The sequence below is a fragment of the Morone saxatilis genome, unplaced genomic scaffold, assembly GCF_004916995.1.
Source record: "Morone saxatilis isolate NCDOM2014 unplaced genomic scaffold, NCSU_SB_2.0 Contig6, whole genome shotgun sequence".
Taxonomy (NCBI): domain Eukaryota; kingdom Metazoa; phylum Chordata; class Actinopteri; family Moronidae; genus Morone; species Morone saxatilis.
This window is the reverse complement of record NW_023340206.1, coordinates 5,543,819-5,552,155: the sequence shown is the minus strand read 5'-3', so window position 1 is coordinate 5,552,155 and position 8,337 is coordinate 5,543,819.

Sequence of the window (8,337 nt, the reverse complement as noted above, 5' to 3'; positions counted from 1 at the left end):
TCTCTCTCTCTCTCTCTGCTGCTGAGTTGTAAACATTTCTGCATATGGCTGAAAGTCAGACGAATCTAGCCAACAAGCAGATTTCCCTCGAGTTTCCATTAATGAAAACCCTCAGATGAGGCCCAAATGTTTCGCGGGGTGCGAGTTGCCGGCGATATGTTTGTGCATGCGGCACATGGCTTTATTCCACTATCCAATTTGCAGCTGTAATGAAACCGACATCCTCAGTTTTCATTTTTAAACCCTTGGAATATCAGATTGCTTTATTTAGACTGGCAGTGGGTTTTGTTTGTTCTCATGCTCAACATTATGAGATTGATGTTATTGTACCGCCACGGAGCAGCCAGAGGTTAACAACCTTGATCAAAACGCACATTAATGCTAACTTTGTTAAAGTGGTGTCTTTAACTTCGACTTTCACGTTTTACCCTCCATTAACAATTAAATATTCTCTGCCCAGTTCAAACTAGTCTTTGAAGCAACAATTCTGTGTCTGTAGCCCTCAGGCTGTTGCCACCCAACCATCCAGCTTTTGATTGTGTTTTTTTTAGCAGCAGACAGCGTAGATGATTCACAATAAGTAGGCCGGGTACCTGTGCCCATACAGAGAAGTCAGTTTAATAATTGGCAATGTTCCTGATGCTGTCATCTGAGCCCTTTTTTTAATGATGTTAACCCAAATCAACCGTCCTGTGCTTCAGAAACGCCGGGATTCATTCTTGAAAGCCATTCGACAAATGTCAGGCCTCATATTGTTCTGAAATTGCTGAGAAGTGTCCATTAACGCTGGCAGACCTAAGAAAGTGTGACAAAAATCACTCATGCGGCGAACGACACGGGCACAGCAATTTACAGCATCAATTATGGATAGAGAGGAGTGTACTGACGAGCAGATGTTTTTCAGGAACATAAAATACTAAAATTGTTGTTTCATTATACTTTCTTTTGGCTTTGTTGTGGTGAAGCTCATACAGTACGGCTGCGTTCCAACAACCTGACTGCCCGTCCAACTCGTAAGTAATAAATGATTAAAGCGTTAAGATTAAAGATTAAAGAGTGATTGAAATGATTTCCTGTTTCTGTGCAATGTTTATCATCTCCATGCTGCACTTCAGTCTGTCCAACATGGTTCTGAATAAAAGCAGATTAGATATAAAAACTCAACAACCGTTTATTGGATGTGAATTAGCCGTCAAAACCCAACCCCTGGTGGCAGTTAGCAGTACTGCAGCCTGCTATAAAGACAGGAAGTCGTGTCTGACTTGCTCTGACGCCGTGAACACACGGACAACGACAACCTCACGAGATCCAGGCAGCTGCAGTTTTTTGGAGCCAGGCGCCGCAGTTCCTCTCCACCGACTGCAAGACCCAGAGCATGATGGGAAACACCTGGCTGACACCTGATCAAACAGCTGATTGGCTCTTCTGTGTGTTTTCCTAATCTTCTGTGTGAATTTAATATGTAACTGTGGATTGTTGCTGTTTCACTTCTCATGTTGTGCAATAAAGGTTTAACCTGTGAACAAATATATCTTGTGTGGTTGATAATAATAATAAAGTTCATTTATATATCTGAACATGGTCTAAAAAGCTTTTGTGACTTCCTGTATATTCTTTGAAGGCTGCTGGGAAACTGTCCAGCTTTAAGCCACAGGAAGAAGAAGAAGAAGAAGTGTCAATGTGGCAGCCATGTGACAGGATCTTCACAACTGATGTATTAATGTAAAGAACAGCACAGTTATTTAGTTTATGGCAAATTATTTTATTAGTTAATGACAAATGATTGTGGCTGAAGTATCATACTTCAGATAACTTAAGTTTCCTAATATATATATTTTACCTGTTAACATACTTCCCTTTATTTACTGTAATATTTCATAGTCGGCGTCTATTTTATTCATATCTTGTATATCATTTTGTTTTTAATTTTTATGTTTTATAATAAAACCTATCCAAGGAAACTTTATACCCACATCCTGGTTCTCCTGGATGTATTTGAGTAGGTAAGCTGACTGGACAGCTAAACACAGGAAGCTATAGCTGGGCCACTACAGGTATAGTAGTATTCAGTTCAATGAAGAGACTGAATGATATATCTGATAGCTCACCTGGTAGTGCGGGTGCCCCATGTACAAACATGAAACATGAAGTTACTGTTGATGACTTGAGGAAGGAGTTGTGTAATTTATTGAATATCACTATAGTTTTTTTTTTAAACTGGAAATTACAGGTGGAAGATAAAGTTTGGTTTTCTTCAGTAGGTGTCAGGTAGGAACTTACGGCCTAATGGTTAGAGAGAGTGGCTTTAGTTCAGGGGGTCAGAGGTTCAATTCCTCCAAACAACTATCTCTGAGTTGTTTTGTTCTGCTGACTTTGAGGGTCTCCAAAAGAAAAAGTGAAAAGCCGAGCTCAGTCTGTTACATCAAATAGCTCACAGTGTTAGAGCGCTGGTTGGGATCACTGAGCTTGTAGGTTCAATCCCTCAGTGAGTGTGTGAGGACTGAAATCTGACATCATGAGGAGGCTCAGAGGCTCTGAGAAACAATCTTTCATTGTCTCAGGACAAATACCTCACAGTGATAGAAGAGTGATTGAAGGCTGTGAGGGTTCAATACTTGTTCAAAAGCTCTGTGAAAAAGTCACTATTTAAATAGTTTAACATGTCAGAAAATATGTTTGAAGTTTTGAGGATGCGGGTTCGATCCCCACTCAAATCTGTGAGTTTTTAATTTGAATGTCCAAACTTTAAAATGTATAGATTTGTGAGAAATCCTGTTTTAGTGTCTCGGAGTGAACAATGAGGTGTGTAAGGAGGCTCTGGTGTTGTGTGTTTGATTCCCTTATGAGGCTGAATCACTTTTCTAGTCCGACAACTAAAGTTACTGAAGTTACTGAAATACCGGACCCAGAGCCCAGGACTGGACTTTGGTAATCCAGAACAAATATTAAGCACAATGTTCTGTAGAGGCGCCAAAAACTTGAACTTAATTGAACTAAACAGAGTCACGTGGTTACTGGGAACAGGAAGTGGAGGAGGCGCATAAATAGCACGCGGTGACGCGGTCCTGAACACTAGTTGGCGCCAAATTGTTTGTGACCCGCCAGAAAATCCAGAGAAGAAGAAGAAGCGCCACGTTTCCTGAGTGAGAGAAGGTGAGTTTGGAAGATTTAACTTGTTAAAACGGTTTTTATTTGTTAATTTCTAACAGAATGAATGTTTTTATCTGATATGTGTCGCCATTAAAGCTCAGGTTGTGTGGTTTTAGTGCAGATAGTGTGTGTGTGAGGTTGTAGGCCCTGTTCATTCTGGAGCACATGTTGAGCTAACAGGGCGGGAGGCCTTTGTTTGCTTTCTGGAGATTTATTAGTTTTTCTTTCGGATATATGACCAAACAATTCATTTTCATTGTTAAAGTAAGTACATTGTTCGTTTTTATTGGAAAAAAAAAGTGTTTTAACTGCAAACTTTTCTGATGAGTCTTCAGAGTTTCCATCTTGTGAAACATTTCATACAATTTGCTCTGAACCTGGAAGTTTTATTTAACTACAATGTTTTTTTAATCCTATTTGGAGACTTCTGAACTAAATGGAAGGTTTTTTGAAATACTGGACCCAGGGCCCAGTCCATGGGGATGTGGACCCAGAATCCACCTGGCTCCTGTCCCACTTACAGAGCCCGGCTGTGTACAGACACATTTATTTCACACAGAGCGGACAGCAAGCGGAGAAATTCACTAAGAATTGAGCATTACCAACAATCTCTCAACCCACCTTTTAAAATGGAATGTTTTTGTTAATTAGCCTTTCTCAGTGCAAATTCAAATGTTGGGAATGCATTAGACTGTAGCGCCCTACAAAGCAAACCGCTTGTCTCTTTTATCTTGTTTTAACTGCAGACTTTTCTGATGCAGGAACAGGCTGTTTAACAGAATAGTTTGTCTTTACGTCCTTTTACACAAACTGGTTGCATTTACTGACTCAGTAACTACAGCTGTGTGGTGGCATCGAGAAATTGGCTAAATATGGCTTTATTAGCATGATGTAATTGTTTCTACATGTTTTTGTTGAATAATAGAGTTAGAGCGGTAATTCTATGGCTCATGTCTGTACTAAATCACCTGCCCTCTCCCTGCCTCCAGGGGTGCTGCTGAGTTGAGACCAGACGCCACCACAGACACTTCAGTCGTGTCCAGTCGCCTGAGTGAAACTGTTATTTCTGTCTTCTCAGCTGGACAATGTTCATATTATATTAGACACTACTATATTAGTAGTTTCTAGTCTAATATAGTAGTGTCTAATATAGTAGTTTCTAGTCTAATATAGTAGTGTCTAATATAATATAGTAGTGTCTAATATAGTAGTTTGATGCAAACATCAGAGCTTCTAAAAAATAACGCAGAAGAGTATGTACTGTTTACTCATTATATTGGCACAGTAGATCCAATGCAATTCACCTGCATGTGTAAAACTCAGGTAATATTAAATGAAATAAATATGAATTCTACATTAATATTCAATCAATAATGCCACTATGTTCAATTAGTCAAAAATGAATGTCAAGCATTATGAGTAACGTTAATGTTAATCAGTAATGAACAATAACTTCAAATAAATAAATAGCAATTCAGTAACACTAATGCACTGCTTTAATATTAATGTTAAGTGTTGTATAGTGCTGCAGTTCTTCACTCTGGCCACTGGAGGGAGCTTTTGATTAAACTGAACGCTATTATATTAGATTTAAATTCTTATCAATAAGATTGAACATTTATTTTTAACAAACAGGGTCCCATATAAACACAGGTCTCTAATAGAGGCCTGGTCTGGGTTTGATAGAAATGATCTCATTGTTTAAAACCTCTTAAAACCCACGGAGTCGCCCGCAAGTTTTAAGCGGTCAAAGTCTGTACCATACAGTCTGTGTCCATTCCTTAATTATTCATATTCCTTTATTCCGTAAGGGTCCACTGATCAAAAAATTGGGTTTCATTAAAATGAGTTTGAGTTGTGAATATGTGAAGTGTGTACGCTGGCTGCTGTAAATCTTAACCCGCGGTAAAACGTAAAAAAGTGTGATGGCGGCAGCACAGAGGAAAAAGTACGACTTGAATTTCTGTCTTGAGATGTGAGCAAAGTGAGTTAAATGTTCACATTATATCAGTTAATAAGCTGTCATTGAATGTTAACATTCAGTGCCCTGTGGTGGAGGATTAATCAGGAGAAATGTCTTTCAGCGACCCAGGTTACAGGTTAGTTCAGGATATAAAACATTTTTTTTCTATTTAAAAAAACCCAACAACCTTTATTTAAAATATACCTCCAAAACAGCCTTTTAAAACTGAAAGATATTGGTGCAAATATCCAGGTTTTATTTCATAGTTAGGTTGCGTTGAATGTGTGCACCACGGTTCAACTGGAAGTTAATGCAACTCAAAACTTTGTTTGATGGTTGCAGGAGGACTGCTGTTGACACGCTCTGTGGGAAGAGTCTTCAGGTTGGTCCACTTTCCAGTCCTAATGTTGACTAAATGAAACGTTTCTTGTCTGATTTTTATTTTTGTCAGTTGTGTTGCATGTTAAGTGAGTGAATATAATAATAATATAATATCAAGCTATCTAGACCGCATGTTCAGCTAAGGCATGCAGCATCTCCACAGGATTGGAGGCCAGCAAACATAGTGTCAGCATCAGAGCTTATAAAGAATTATGTAAAAAAAAAAGTGTATATACTGAATACCCACGAACAGACAAGCTCACTACGTAAGAAGCTGATTAATTTGAGTAGTACGGCAGTCTGCATGTCCTCCAATCATCAGAGGAAGATACATACTTTATGTTTGAGAATTTATTTAATTTTGAAATGTTTCCAAAAGGACTGAAACTGCTCTCTCAGAGGACCAGCTCATGGACGAGACACTGTCTGTGACCCAACTTCACACTTGGAAGCTGTAAGTTTTTACTTCCTCGTTGTGTATTTATGAGCTTTTCATTCTTCATCAGTAACTCTATTCTATGCTGTCTTACAAGTAACACTGAATCTGCCATGTTTTACAGGTGATCTGAGTGACCTGATGAAGCTCAGGTGTTCCTGGACCATCAGAGGACAGAGACAGCTGCAGCATCAGGACAGTCTGGGTATCCAAAGGAAGACTCATCAAGATGAACACTGACTGCAGAGCTTCATTACCAGCTCAACTTCAGACTAGAACATAAACCTTGATTTGGACAGGATTGCACAGCTCACATTTGAAGTTATAGCTTTGTTACTTGCACTACTACACACTTTATATTTCTGGTGTAATCTGAAATCTTGTGAACGTGACGGTAATAGTGTTTTATTTTTAAGGGATTTTGGCCATTTTTTAAATTGAGTAATAATTATGGGTTTATGAGCATAAATGTTATTTCCAGAGGTTTTATGAAAAACTCATTTCATTTCCTGCATGTAGAACGGTTGAAATCCTGCTCATGTAATCTCGATCAATATGACAATGGGAAACAGATTTACTAGTAACTCTGTAGTAAATGTAAGCAATACCACACATTTCTGTTTCACTCAAACTTTATTATGACAGATACATTTCATAATATATAATGTAAATGATACAATATTCAGTATATCAGTATTTAAAAGGGCTTAAAACACAAATTGTAGATTTACAGATATGTGAAAGTTAACTTGGGTAACAATTGTCCGACAAATGTTTATTGGTTTAAAGTAATATAGACTTCTATGAAATAAGGATCCAGTACGGTTTACAGTTGGTTACTGAGCAGATTTACATAAGCAAGTTATTTGTTATAAGTTTCCCATCGGTCTCAGTAAACTAATGTGTATTAAGAATTATACAGATGGAGAGGTTCAGTAATCTAGTTACTATTACTGTGATTACTTTGGGCATATCTCGGCTGTTTCAGTCGTCGTGTTTCATGTGATAACGTCCCCACATCCGGGTAATTACCGTTTCAATGACATACTGTGCTATACTGCACATGCTATATGCGGCATTACTTCTTTAGCTCCTCACAACAAATATGTTTTCTTCACTGGGCTCTGATAGACTGTAGGTCACTGCTCCCTTACTGTGTACCTGTACAGACAGGCAAAGCTTTTGGGAGGGGGGCCTTAAAGAGACAGGGAGCTCAACAATGTTTCCGACAGAGGTGTTCAGCTACGCAAGTTGAGGAACAAGAATGTGTTTTCTTGATCATTAAAACCTTTTGTTGTTGAATTATATAGGAGTAGAGCTGGATTCACTGTTCTATCTGCCTCCCATGTCTTGTACTAATCACGCTGCACACTCCTTCCTGCCTCCAGGGGGTGCTGCTGAGTCGTGTGGAAGCCGGCCACAGAAACACTTCAGTCTTTCCAGTCGCTCTTCCGGAGAGTGAGTGAAACTGTTATTTCATTTTTATTGAAAATCCAAACATCAGCGCTTCTAAAGAATAATGTAAAAAACAGTGTATGTACTGTTTACCCATTATAGTTAGCACAGCAATTCACCTGCATGTGTAAAACTCTCAGAAGATATTAAGTAAACAGAATAGATATTCAATTAATGAATAAAATATTAATTCGACATAATAATAAATAATGCCACATCTGAACAATCAATGGAAAATTAGTGAAAATTCATTCAAGTTATTATATTGTCTAATATAGTATACTTGTGTCTATTAAGTGTTTAATATGAATAGTGTCTAATATAATATCGTACTGTCTAATATGATATTAAATATAGTAGTGTCTATATTATATAGTCGTGTCTACTACTCATGTACTGTGCTTAATTATTAATAAGTACAGTGTGTCGTAATGTAATATAAGGTTGTAGTGTATAACTATATAGTAGTCTTAAGTTACATAGTCCTAATATAGTCATAGGTCGTGTGTAATATATAATCACGGTAGTGTCTATTAGTGGATTGACATGGCCGTGAACCTGAGGAATTTTGTTTGGCTTATGGGTGATTAGATTTTCTTGAAATAATTGACGACCACAATTTCATTTAACCATTGTTCAAAGCAAGATTTACATCGTTCACTTTTTATTGAAAATCCAAAAAAATAATAGCATTCAGTTACTGCGCACCTAATAACTATTGTTGTAATTTATACACAACATAGTCAGTTAACAGCTGTGTAGGTTAAATGCCTTTTCCAGTATTCAACTAAATCATTTTTTTCTAATCCATAACCCTGCCGCCTGCTCTCTCCTTATCTCTCCAGAACCCCCAGGCGAGGTGATTGTTGCCTCTTTACCCCTCGTCCAGCGGCGCTATCGACTAGGCCTTCTGTCTCTGGTCCAAAGCACCATTCTATCAAGACATCCACAC